Below are 12,179 nucleotides of genomic sequence, written 5' to 3'. Positions count from 1 at the left end.
TTGTGTAGGTCGGGGGTCGGCAACCCGCGGCTCTAGAGCCGCATGCGGCTCTTAAGCGCTGCCCTAGTGGCTCCCTGGAGCTTTTTCAAAAATATTTGAAAATGGAAAAAGATGGGGAAGGGAAATATATTTTTTGTTTTAATATGGTTTCTGAAGGAGGACAAACATGACACAAACATTCTTAACGTTTTCCAATGCTGTAAAAATGTGTAGAATAAATATTAAATGTCAACATTTCTGTCAACGAATATTAAGATTTGCGTCATAGCCTTATATAAGGCTTTTAATTTTTTGCGGCTCCAGACATTTTTTTTTTCCAATATGGCTCTTTCAACATTTTGGGTTGCCGATCCCTGGTGTAGGTGAACCGTCGGGTAGATGGATGGATGGATGGATCGAATCGCTAGGAGTGGGGGTCATCTGGCCTCTCGGCCGAGACTACCCACCCCGTATACTATATACGCGAGATGCCAGATTTGCGGATGTCTGGTCCCGGCCACCGTCGATCGCCGTTCGCCCAACATCACTTAGCCCATCCGCGGGGTGTTCCATCACGGTCAGCGGCCGGGACCGGGCACGTCAACCGAAACAAGTGGCCACCCTATTCCCGGCCACCGTCCACCGCTAGTCGACCAACCCCACTTAGCCCGTCAGCAGGGTACTCCGTCACGGTCAGCGGCCGGGACGGTGCACGTCGGCCGAAAGAAGTGGCCACCCCATTCTCGGCCAATGTCCACCGCCAGTCGCCCAACATCACTTAGCCCGTCAGCGGGATTGTCTGCAAAGGTCAGCGGCCAGGACGGCCACCCTTTTTACTACTCAGTCACAACTGATTTGATTAAAGCGCTCATCCCACAGAGGTCGGAGCTGGTGTGCATGTATTAGCTCTACAATTACCAAATATCCAGGTGGGTGGATATGATCCAATGAACCACAACTGATTTAATGAACCATTCGTGGTTTCGCCTTAGATCGGCCTGTACTTGGACATGCATGACTTAATCTTTGAGAGAAACATATGACTTCTTGCAGGATCAATTAGGTAGCTTTGCGTTTACGCTAGATAGCTAGCTAGCTATGGATGGATCGGATCGGTAGGGGTGGGGGCCATCCGGCCTCTCGGCCGAGACTATCCACCCCGTATACTATATACGCGAGATTCCAGAGTTGCGGATGTCGGGTAACGGCCACCGTCGACCGCCAGTCACCGAACATCACTTACCCCGTCCGCTGGGTGCGCCAACACGGTCAGCGGCCAGGATCGGGCACGTCAACCGAAAGAAGTGGCTACCCCATTCCAGGCCACCGTCCACCGCCAGTCGCCCAACCCCACTTAGTCCGTCCGCGAGGTGCTCCGTCACGGTCTGCGGCCGGGACGGTGCATGTCGGCCGAAAGAAGTGGCCACTCCATTCCCGGCCAACGTCCACCGCAAGTTGCCCAACATAACTTAGCCCGTCCGCGGGGTGGTCTTCCACGGTCAGCCGCCAGGACGGCCACCCCTTATACTACTCAGCCACAACTGATTTAATTAAAGCGCTCTTCCCGCAGAGGTCGGAGCTTGTGTGCATGTATTAGCTCTACAATTACCAATTATCCAGGTGGGTGGATAAGATCCAATGAACCACAACTGATTTAATGAACCATTCGTGGTTTCGCCTTAGATCGGCCTCTACTTTGACATGCATGGCTTAATCTTTGAGACAAACATATGACTTCTAGCAGGATCAAACAGGTAGCTTGGCGTTGACGCTAGATAGCTAGCTAGCTAGCTATCTGTGTAGGTAGAGCGTTTGGTGGATGGATGGATAGATCCGGTCGCTAGGTGTGCAGGGCATCTGACCTCTCGGCCGAGACTACCCACCCAGTATACCATATACGCGAGATGCCAGAGTTGCGGATGTCGGGTTCTGGCCACCGTCGACCGCCAGTCGCCCAACATCCCTTAGAGCGTCCACGGGGTGCTCCGCCACGGTCAATGTACGGAACGGTGCACGTCGGCCGAAAGAAGTGGCCACCCCAATCCAGGCCACCGTCCACCGACAGTCGACCAAACTCACTTAGGCCGTACGCAGGGTGCTCCGCCACGGTCAGCGACCGGGACGGTACACGTCGGCCGAAAGAAGTGGCCACCCCATTCCCGGTCAACGTCCACCGCCAGTCGCCCAACATCACTTAGCCCACCCGCGGGGTTGTCTGCCACGGTCAGCGGCCAGGACGGCCACCCCTTTTACTACTTAGCCACAACTGATTTAATAAAAGCGCTCTTACCACATATGTCAGAGCTTGTGTGCATGTATTAGCTCTACAATTACCAGTTTTCCAGGTGGGTGGATAATATCCAATGAACCACAACTGATTTAATGAGCCATTCGAAGTTTCGCCTTAGATCGGCCTGTACTTAGATATGCATGGCTTAACCTTTGAGACAAACATATGACTCCTGGCAGGATCAAATAGGTAGCCTGAAGTTGACGCTAGATAGCTAGCTAGCTATCTGTGTTGGTAGGCCGTAGGGTCGATGGATGGATGGATGGATGGATCCAGTCGCTAGGGGTGGGGGCATCTGGCCTCTCGTCCGAGACTACCCACCCCTAATACTATATACGCGAGATGCCAGAGTTGCGGATGTCGGGTCTCGGCCCCCATCGACCGCCAGTCGCCGAACATCAATTAGCCCGTCAGCGGGGTGCTCCGCCACGGTAAGCGGTCGGGACGGGGTGTTTCGGCCGAAAGAATTGGCCACCCCATTCCCTGCCACCTTCCACCGCCAGTCACCCAACATCACTTAGCCCGTCCGCGAGGTGCTCCACCACAGTTAGGGGCCGGGACGGTGCACTTCGGCCGAAGGAAGTGGCCACCCCACTCCTACCCACCGTCCACCGCCTGTCTCCCAACATCACTTCGCCCGTCTGCTGGGTGGTCTGCCACGTTCAGCGTCTAGGACGGCCACTTTGTATACAAACATATGACTTCTGGCACGATCAAAAAGGTAGTTTGGCGTTGACGCTAAATAACTAGATAGCTCTCTGTGTAGGTGGACAGTAGGATGGATGGATGGATGGATGGATCCGGTCGCTTGGGGTTGGGGGCATCTGGCCCCTCGGCCGAGACTACCCACCCCGAATACTATATACGCGAGATACCAGAGTTGCGGATGTCGGGTAACGGCCACCGTCGACAGCCAGTCGCCGAACATCACTTAGCCCGTCCATGGGATGCTACGCCACGGTCAACGGACGGGACGGGGCATATCGGCCGAAGGAAGTGGCCATCCCAATTCCTGCCACCGTCCACCGCCAGTCGCCCAACATCACTTACCCCATCCGTAAGCTTCTTCATCACTGTCAGCGGCCGGGACGGAGCACGTTGGCCAAAAGAAGTGGCCAGAAAGGGCCGTCCACCGCCTGTCTCCCAACATCACTTCGCCCGTCTGCTGGGTGGTCTGCCACGGTTAGCGTCTAGGACGGCCACTTTGTATACTACTTAGCTCGGTCTCCGGCCGGGCCGGGTTCGTGTGCTCAGCCCAAAGATATTGAGATTGACTTGGTGCGGTGGACAAAGGGCCGTTTAGTTTTGATAAAATAAAAGCGCTCTACATCCTGGGTTCGGAGCTTGTGTGCATGTATTAGCTCTAGAAATACCAGTTATCTAGGTGGGTGGCTAAGATCTAATGAACCACAACTGATTTAATGAGCCATTCGAGGTTTCGCCTTATATTGGCGTGTACTTAGACATACATGGGTTAATATTTCAGACAAGCATATGACTACTGTCAGGATCAACCAGATACCTTGGCGTTCACGCTAGCACGCTAGCACGCTATCTGTGTAGGTGGACGTCGGGTGGATGGATGGATGGATCCGGTCGCTGGGGGTGGGGAGCATCTGGCCTCTCTGCCGAGACTAACCACTCACTTTACTATATACGCGAGATGCCAGAGTTGCGGATGTCGGGTCACAGCCACCGTCGACCGCCAGTCGCCCAACATCACTTAGCCCGTCAGCGGGGTGCTCCAGCACGGTCAGGGCCTGAACGGGGCACGTCGCCCGAAAGAAGTGGCTACCCCATTCCCGGCCACCGTCCACCGCCAGTCGCCCAACATCACATAGCCCGTCCATGGTGTGGTCTACCACGGTCAGCGGCCAGGACGGCCACCCTCTATACTACTTAGAAATAACTGGTTTTATAAAAGAGCTCTTCCCACTGAGGTCGGAGCTTGTGTGCATGAATTAGCTCTGGAATAACCAGTTATCCAGGTGGGTGGATAAGATCCAATTAACCACAACTGATTTAATGAGGCATTCGAGGTTTTGCCTTAGATCGGCCTGCACTTAGACATGCATGACTTAATGTTTGAGACAAGCATATCACTACTGACAGGATCAACCAGGTAGCATGGCGTTGACGCTAGATAGCTAGCTAGCTATCTGTATAGGTGGACCGTCGGGTGGATGGTTGGGTGGATGGATCCGGTCACTGGGGGTGGGGGAATCTGGCTTTTCCGCCGAGACTACCCACCCCCTTTACTATATACGCGAGATGCCAGAGGTGAATGTCGGGTCTCGGCCACCGTCGACCACCAGTCGCCCAACATCACTTAGCCGTCCGCGAAGTACTCCGCCATGGTCAGCGGCCGGGACGAGGCACGTCGGCTGAAAGAAGTAGCAACCCAATTCCCTGCCAACTTCCACCACCAGTGCCAAAACATCACTTATCCCGTCCGAAGGGTGCTCCGCCACGGTCAGCGGCCTGGACGAGACACGTCGGCTGAAAGAAATGCCCACCCCATTCCCGGCCACCGTCCACCGCCAGTCGCCCAACGTCACTTAGCCCGTCCTTGGGGTTCTCCACCGCGGTCAGTGGCCGGGACGGGGCACGTCGACTGAAAAATGTGGCCATCCCATTCCCGGCCACCATCCACCGCCAGTCACCCAACATCACTTAGCCCGTCCGCGGGATGGTCTCCCACGGTCAACGGCCAGGATGGCCACCCTGTATACTACTTAGCCATAACTGGTAATTCTAGATGTAATACATGTACGTAACCTCCGACCAGTCGCCCAACATCACTTAGCCAGTCGCCCAACATCACTTAGCACGTCCCAAGTGTGCTCCCTCTCGTTCAGCGGCCGAGACAGGTCACATCGTCCGAAAGAAGTGGCCACCCCATTCCCGGCGACCGTCCACCGATAGTCGCCCAACATCACTTAGCCCATCCACGGGGTGGTCTGCCACGGTTACCGGCCAGGACAGCCACGATCTATAATACTTAGCCATTACTGATTTAATAAAAGCGCTCTTCCCCTTGAGGTCGGAGCATGTGTACATGCATTAGCTCTAGAATTACCAGTTATCCAGGTGGGTGAATAAGATCCAATAAACCACAACTGAACCGCCAGTCGCCCATCACTTAGCCCGTCCGTTGGGTGGTGTGCCACGGTCAGCAGCCAGGACGGCCACCCTTTATGCTACTCAGCCACAACTAATTTGATTAAAGCGCTCTTCCCTCAGAGGTCGGAGCTTGTGTGCATGTATTAGCTCAACAATTACCGAATATCTAGGTGGGTAGATATGATCCAATGAACCACAACTTATTTAATGAACCATTCGTGGTTTCGCCTTAGATTGGCCTATACATGACTTAATCTTTGAGACAAACATATGACTTCTTACAGGATCAAACGGGTAGCTTGGCGTTGACGCTAGATAGCTAGCTAGCTATGGATGGATCGGATAGCTAGGGGTGGGGGCCATCCGGCCTCTCGTCCGAGACTACCCACCCCGTATACTATATACGCGAGATGCCAGAGTTGCGGATGTCGGGTCCCGGCCACCGTCGACCGCCAGTCGCCGAATATCACTTACCCCGTCCGCGGGGTGCTCCACCACGGTCAGCGGCCGGGACCGGGCACGTCAATCGAAAAAAGTGGCCACCCCATTCTAGGCCACCCTCCACCGACAGTCGCCCAACCCCACTTAGCCCGTCTGCGGGGTGCTCCGTCACAGTCAGCGGCTGGGACGGGGCATATTGGCCGAAAGAAGTGGCCACCCCATTCCCGGTCAACGTCCATCGCCAGTCTCCCAACATTACTTAGCCCGTCCGCGGAGTGGTCTGCAAAGGTCAGCGGCCAGGACGGCCACCCCTTATACTACTCAGCCACAACTGATTTAATTAAAGCGCTCTTCCCACAAAGGTCGGAGCTTGTGTGCATGTATTAGCTCTACAATTATCAATTATCCAGTTGGGTGGATAAGATCCAATGAACCACAACTGATTTAATGAACCATTCGTGAGTTCGCCTTTGACCGGCCTGTACTTAGACTTGCATGGCTTAACCTTTGAGACAAACATATGACTTCCAGCAGGATCAAATAGGTATCTTGGCGTTGAGGCTAGATGGCTAGCTTGCTGTCTGTGTAGGTAGACTGTTTGGTGTATGGATGGTTAGATCCGGTCGGTAGGTGTGGGGGGCATCCGGCCTTTCTGCCGAGACTACCCACCCAGTGTACCATATACGCGAGATGGCAGAGTTATGGATGTCGGGTTCCGGCCACCGTCGACCGCCTGTCGCCCAACATCACTTAGAGCGTCCACGGGGTGCTCAGCCACGGTCAACGTCCGGGAAGGTGCACGTCGGCCGAAATAAGTGGCCACCCCAACCCAGGCCACCGTCCACCGCGAATCGACCAAACTCACTTAGCCCGTCCGCAGGGTGGTCTGCCACAGTCAGCGACCGGGACGGGGCACGTCGGCCGAAAGAAGTGGCCACCCCATTCCCGGTCAACGGGACAAACATATGACTTCTAGCAGGATTAAACAGGTAGCTTGGAGTTGACTCTATATAACTAGCTAGGTATCTGTGTAGGTAGACCGTTTGGTGGATGGATGGATAGATCCGGTCGCTAGGTGTGGGGGGCATCCGGCCTCTCGGTCAGCGGGACAAAGGTTCGTTTGGTTTTCATCTAATAAAATCGCGCTACTTCCTGAGATCGGAACTTTTGTGTATGTATTAGCTCTACAAATACCAGTTATCTAGGTGGGTGGATAAGATCCAATGAACCACAACATATTTAATGAGCCATTCGAAGTTTCGCCTTAGATCGGCGTGTACTTAGACATGCATGGCTTAACCCATAAGACAATATATGACTTCTTGAAAGATCAAACAGGTAGCTTGGCGTAGACGCTAGATAGCTAGCTACCTATCTGTATAGGTAGATCATTGGGTGGGTGGATGGATGGATGGATCCAGTCGATAGGGGTGGGAGGGGGGCCTCCGGGATCTCGGACGAGACTACCCACCCCGTATACCATATACGCGAGATGCCAGTGTTGCGTATGTCGGGTCCCGGCCACCGTCGACCGCTAGTCGCCGAACATCACTTAGCCCGTCCACGGGGTGCTCCGCCACGGTCAGTGAACGGGACGGGGCATATTGGCCGAAAGAAGTGGCTACTCTGTATGCTACTTAGTCTGGTCTGCAGTCGGGCCGGGGTACGTGCACTCGGCCCAAAGATACTCAGATTAACCAAGTGCGGCGGAAAAAGGGCCGTTAGTTTTTTATTTGATAAAAGCGCTCCACCACCTAAGGTCTGAGCTTGTGTGCATGTACTAAATGTAGAATTGCCACAGTTATCCAGATGGGTGTCTAAGATGGATGGATGGATGGATGGATCCGGTCGCTAGGGGTGGGGGGCATCTAGCCTCTCGGCCGAGATTACCCACCTCCTCTACTATATACGCTAGATGCTAGAGTTGCGGATGTCGGGTCCCGGCCAACGTCGACCGCCAGTTGCCAAACACCACTTAACCCGTCCGCGATGTGGTCGACCACTGTCAGCTTTCGTGCCAGGGCATGACAGCCGAAATAAATGGCCATCCCCCTTCCCGGCCACCGTCCACCGCCGGTCGCCCAACATCACTTAGTCTGTCCGCGGGGTAGTAAGTCACGGTCAGCGGCCAGGACAGCCACACTGCATAACACCTAGCTTTGACTGTGGCTAGGCCAGGGTCCGTGTGCTCAGCCCAGAGATATTCAGATTCACCGGTTGTGCTGGACCAAGGGCCGTTTGGTTTTGATCTAATAAAAGCGCTCTACCCCCTGAGGTCGGAGCTTGTGTGAATGTAGTAGTTGTAGAATTTCCAGTTATCCAGATGGGTGGATATGTTCCAATGAACCAAAACTGTTTTAATGAGCCATTCGAGGTTTCGTCTTCGATCGGTCTGTACTTAGACAAGCATATGACTACTGGCAGGATCAAACAGGTAGCTTGGCGTTGACGCTAGATAGCTACCTACCTATGTTTGTAGGTAGACCGTTTGGTGGATGGATGGATAGATCCGGTCGCTAAGTGTGGGTGGCATCCGGTCTCTCGGCCGAGACTACCCACCCCGTATACCATATAGGCGAGATGCCAGAGTTTGTGGATGTCGGGTCCCGGCCACCGTCGACCGTCAGTCGCCCAACATCACTTAGAGCGTCCACTGGGTGCTCCGCCACGGTCAACGCCCGGGAAGGTGCACGTCGGCCGAAAGAAGTGGCCACCCCAATCCAGGCCACAGTCCACCGACAGTCGACCAAACTCACTTAGCCCGTCCGCAGGGTGCTCCGCCACGGTCAGCGACCGGGACGGGGTACGTCGGCCGAAAGAAATGGCCACCCCATTCCCGGTCAACGTCCACTGCCAGTCGCCCAACTTCACTTAGCCCACCCGCGGGGTGGTCTGCCACGGTCATCGGCCAGGACGGCCACCCTTTTTACTACTTAGCCACAACTGATTTCATAAAAGCGCTCTTCCCACAGATGTCTGAGCTTGTGTGCATGTATTAGCTCTACAATTACCAGTTTTCCAGGTGGGTGGATAATATCTAATGAACCACAACTGATTTAATGAGCCATTCGAGGTTTCGCCTTAGATCGGCCTGTACTTAGACATACATGGCTTAACCTTTGAGACAAACATATGACTCCTGGCAGGATCAAACAGGTAGCCTGGCGTTGACACTAGATAGCTAGCTAGCTATCTGTGTATGGATGGATCCAGTCGCTAGGGGTGGGGGCATCCGGCCTCTCGGCCGAGACTATCCACCCCGTATACTATATACGCGAGACGCCAGAGTTGCGGAAGTCGGGTTCCGGCTACCATTGACCGCCAGTCGCCGAACATCTATTAGCCCGTCAGCGGGGTTCTCCGCGACAGTCAGCGGTCGGGATGGGGTGTGTCGGCCGAAATAATTGGCCACCCCATTCCCTGCCACCTTCTACCGCCAGTCGCCCAACATCACTTAGCCCGTCCGCGAGGTGCTCCACCACAGTTAGCGGCCGGGACGGGGCACGTCGGCCGAAAGGCGTGGCCACCCCACTCTTACCCACTGTCCACCGCCTGTCTCCCAACATCACTTCGCCCGTCCGCGGGGTGGTCTGCCATGGTCAGCGGCTAGGACGGCCACTTTGAATACTACTTAGCTCGGTCTCCGGCCGGGCCGGGTCCGTGTGCTCAGCCCAAAGATATTCAGACTGACTTGGTGCGGTGGACAAATGGCCGTTTGGTTTTGATCTTACAAAAGCGCTCTACATCCAGAGATCGGAACTTGTGTGCATGTATTAGCTCTAATAATACCAGTTATCTAGGTGGGTGGATAAGATCCAATAAACCACAACTGATTTAATAAGGCATTCGAGGTTTAGCATTAGGTCGGCCTGTACTTAGACATGCATGGATTAATGTTTGAGACAAGCATATCACTACTGACAGGATCAACCAGGTAGCTTGGCGTTGACGCTAGATAGCTAGCTAGCTATCTGTTTAGGTGGACCGACGGGTGGATGGGTGGGTGGATGGATCCGGTCACTGGGGGTGGGGGGAATCAGGCCTTTCGGCCGCGACTACCCACCCCCTTTACTATATACGCGTGATGCCAAAGTTGCGGATGTCGGATCTCGGCCACCGTCGACCACCAGTCACCCAACATCACTTAGCCCATCCGCGGAGTACTCTGCCATGGTCAGCGGCCGGGACGAGGCACGTCGTCTGAAAGAAGTAGCCACCCCATTCCCTGCCACCTTCCACCGCCAGTGACCCAAACATCACTTAGCCCGTCCGCGGGGTGCTCCGCCACGGTCAGCGGCCGGGACGAGACACGTCGGCTGAATGAAGTGGCCACCCCTCTCCCGGCCACCGTCCACCGCCAGTCGCCCAACGTCAATTAGCCCGTTCGCAGGATGGTCTCCCACGGTCACCGGCCTGGACGGCCACCCTGTATACTACTGAACCATAACTGGTAATTCTAGATATAATACATGTACGTAATATCCGACCAGTCGCCCAACATCCCTTAGCCAGTCGCCCAACATCACTTAGCACGTCCGCGGTGTGCTCCCCCTCGTTCAGCGGCCGGGACCGGGCACATCGACCGAAAGAAGTGGCCACCCCAATCCCGGCCACCGTCCACCGCCAGTCGCCCAACATCACTTAGCCCGTCCGCGGGGTGGTCAGCCACGGTCACCGGCCAGGACGGCCACCATCTATAACACTTAGCCATTACTGATTTAATAAAAGCGCTCTTCCCCATAGATCGACCTGTACTTAGACATACATGGCTTAACCTTTGAGACAAACATATGACCTCGGGTAAGATCAAACAGGTAGTTTAGCGTTGACTCTAGATAGCTAGATAGCTCTCTGTGTAGGTGGACCGTAGGATAGATGGATGGATGGATGGATCCGGTCGCTCGTGGTGGGGGGCATCTGGCCTCTAGGCCGAGACTACCTACCCCGTATACTAAATACGCGAGATGCCAGAGTTGCGGATGTCGGGTCCCCGGCCACCGTCGACTGCCAGTCGCCGAACATCACTTAGCTCGTCCACGGGATGCTCCGCCACGGTCAGCGGACGAGACGGGGCATATAGGCCGAAAGAAGTGGCCATCCCATTCCCTGCCACCGTGCACCGCCATTTGCCCAACATCACTCATCCCGTCCGTAAGCTGCTTCACCACTGTCAGCGGCGGGGATGGAGCACGTCGGCCAAAAGAAGTGGCCAGAAAGGGCCGTTTGTTTTTTTATTTAATATGATGGATCGATGCAGTCGCTGGGGTGTTGGGCATCTGGCCTGTCGGCCGAGACTACCCACCTCCTATACTATATACGCTAGATGCCAGAGTTACGGAAGTCGGGTCCCGTCCAACGTCGACCGCCAGTCGCCGAACATCACTTAACCCGTCCGTGAGGTGCTTGGCCACGGTGAGCGGCAGTGACGGGGCACGACAGCCGAAATAAGTGACCACACCATTCCTGGCCACCGTCCACCGCTGGTGGCCCAACATCACTTAGCACGTCCGCGGGGTAGTCGGTCACGGTCAGCGGCCAAGACGGTCACCCTGTATATTACCTAGCTCGGTCTGTTGCTAGGCCAGGGTTCGTGCGCTCAGTCCAAAAATATTCAGATTCACCAGGTGTGCCGGACAAAGGGCCGTTTGGTTTTGATCTAATAAAAGTGCTGTACCTCCTGAGGTCGTAGCTTGTGTGCATGTATTAGTTGTAGAATTACCAGATATCCAGGTGGATGGATATGTTCCAATAAACCACAATAAGCCATTCGAGGTATCACCTTCGATCGGTTTGTTCTTAAACACACATGGCTTAATCTTTGAGACAAGCATATGAATACTGGCAGGATCAACCAGGTAGCTTGGCGTTGACGCTAGATAGCTAGCTACCTATCTGTGTAGGTGAACCGTTGGGTAGATGGATGGATGGATCGAATCGCTAGGGGTGGGGGCCATCCGGTCTCTCGGCCGAGACTACCCACCCCGTATACTATATACGCGAGATGCCAGAGTTGCGGATGTCGGGTCCCGGCCACCGTCGACCGCCAGTCGCCGAACATCACTTAGCCCGTCCGCGTGGTGCGCCGTCACGGTTAGCGGTTTGGACCGAGCAAGTCAACCGAAAGAAGTGGCCACCCCATTCCAGGCCACCGTCCACCGCCAGTGGCCCAACCCTACTTAGCCCGTCCGCGGGGTGCTGCGTCACGGCCAGCGGCCGGGACGGTGCATGTCGACCGAAAGAAGTGACCACCCCATTCCCGGCCAACGTCCACCGCCAGTAGCCCAATATCACTTAGCCCGTCCTTGGTGTGGTCTGCCACGTTCAGCGGCCAGGACGGCCACCCTTT

Source organism: Oratosquilla oratoria, chromosome 28 (assembly GCF_046742065.1).
Source record: "Oratosquilla oratoria isolate Oo_2021 chromosome 28, ASM4674206v1, whole genome shotgun sequence".
In the NCBI taxonomy this organism is placed as follows: Eukaryota; Metazoa; Arthropoda; class Malacostraca; order Stomatopoda; family Squillidae; genus Oratosquilla; species Oratosquilla oratoria.
Note: the sequence above shows the minus strand (reverse complement) of the source record.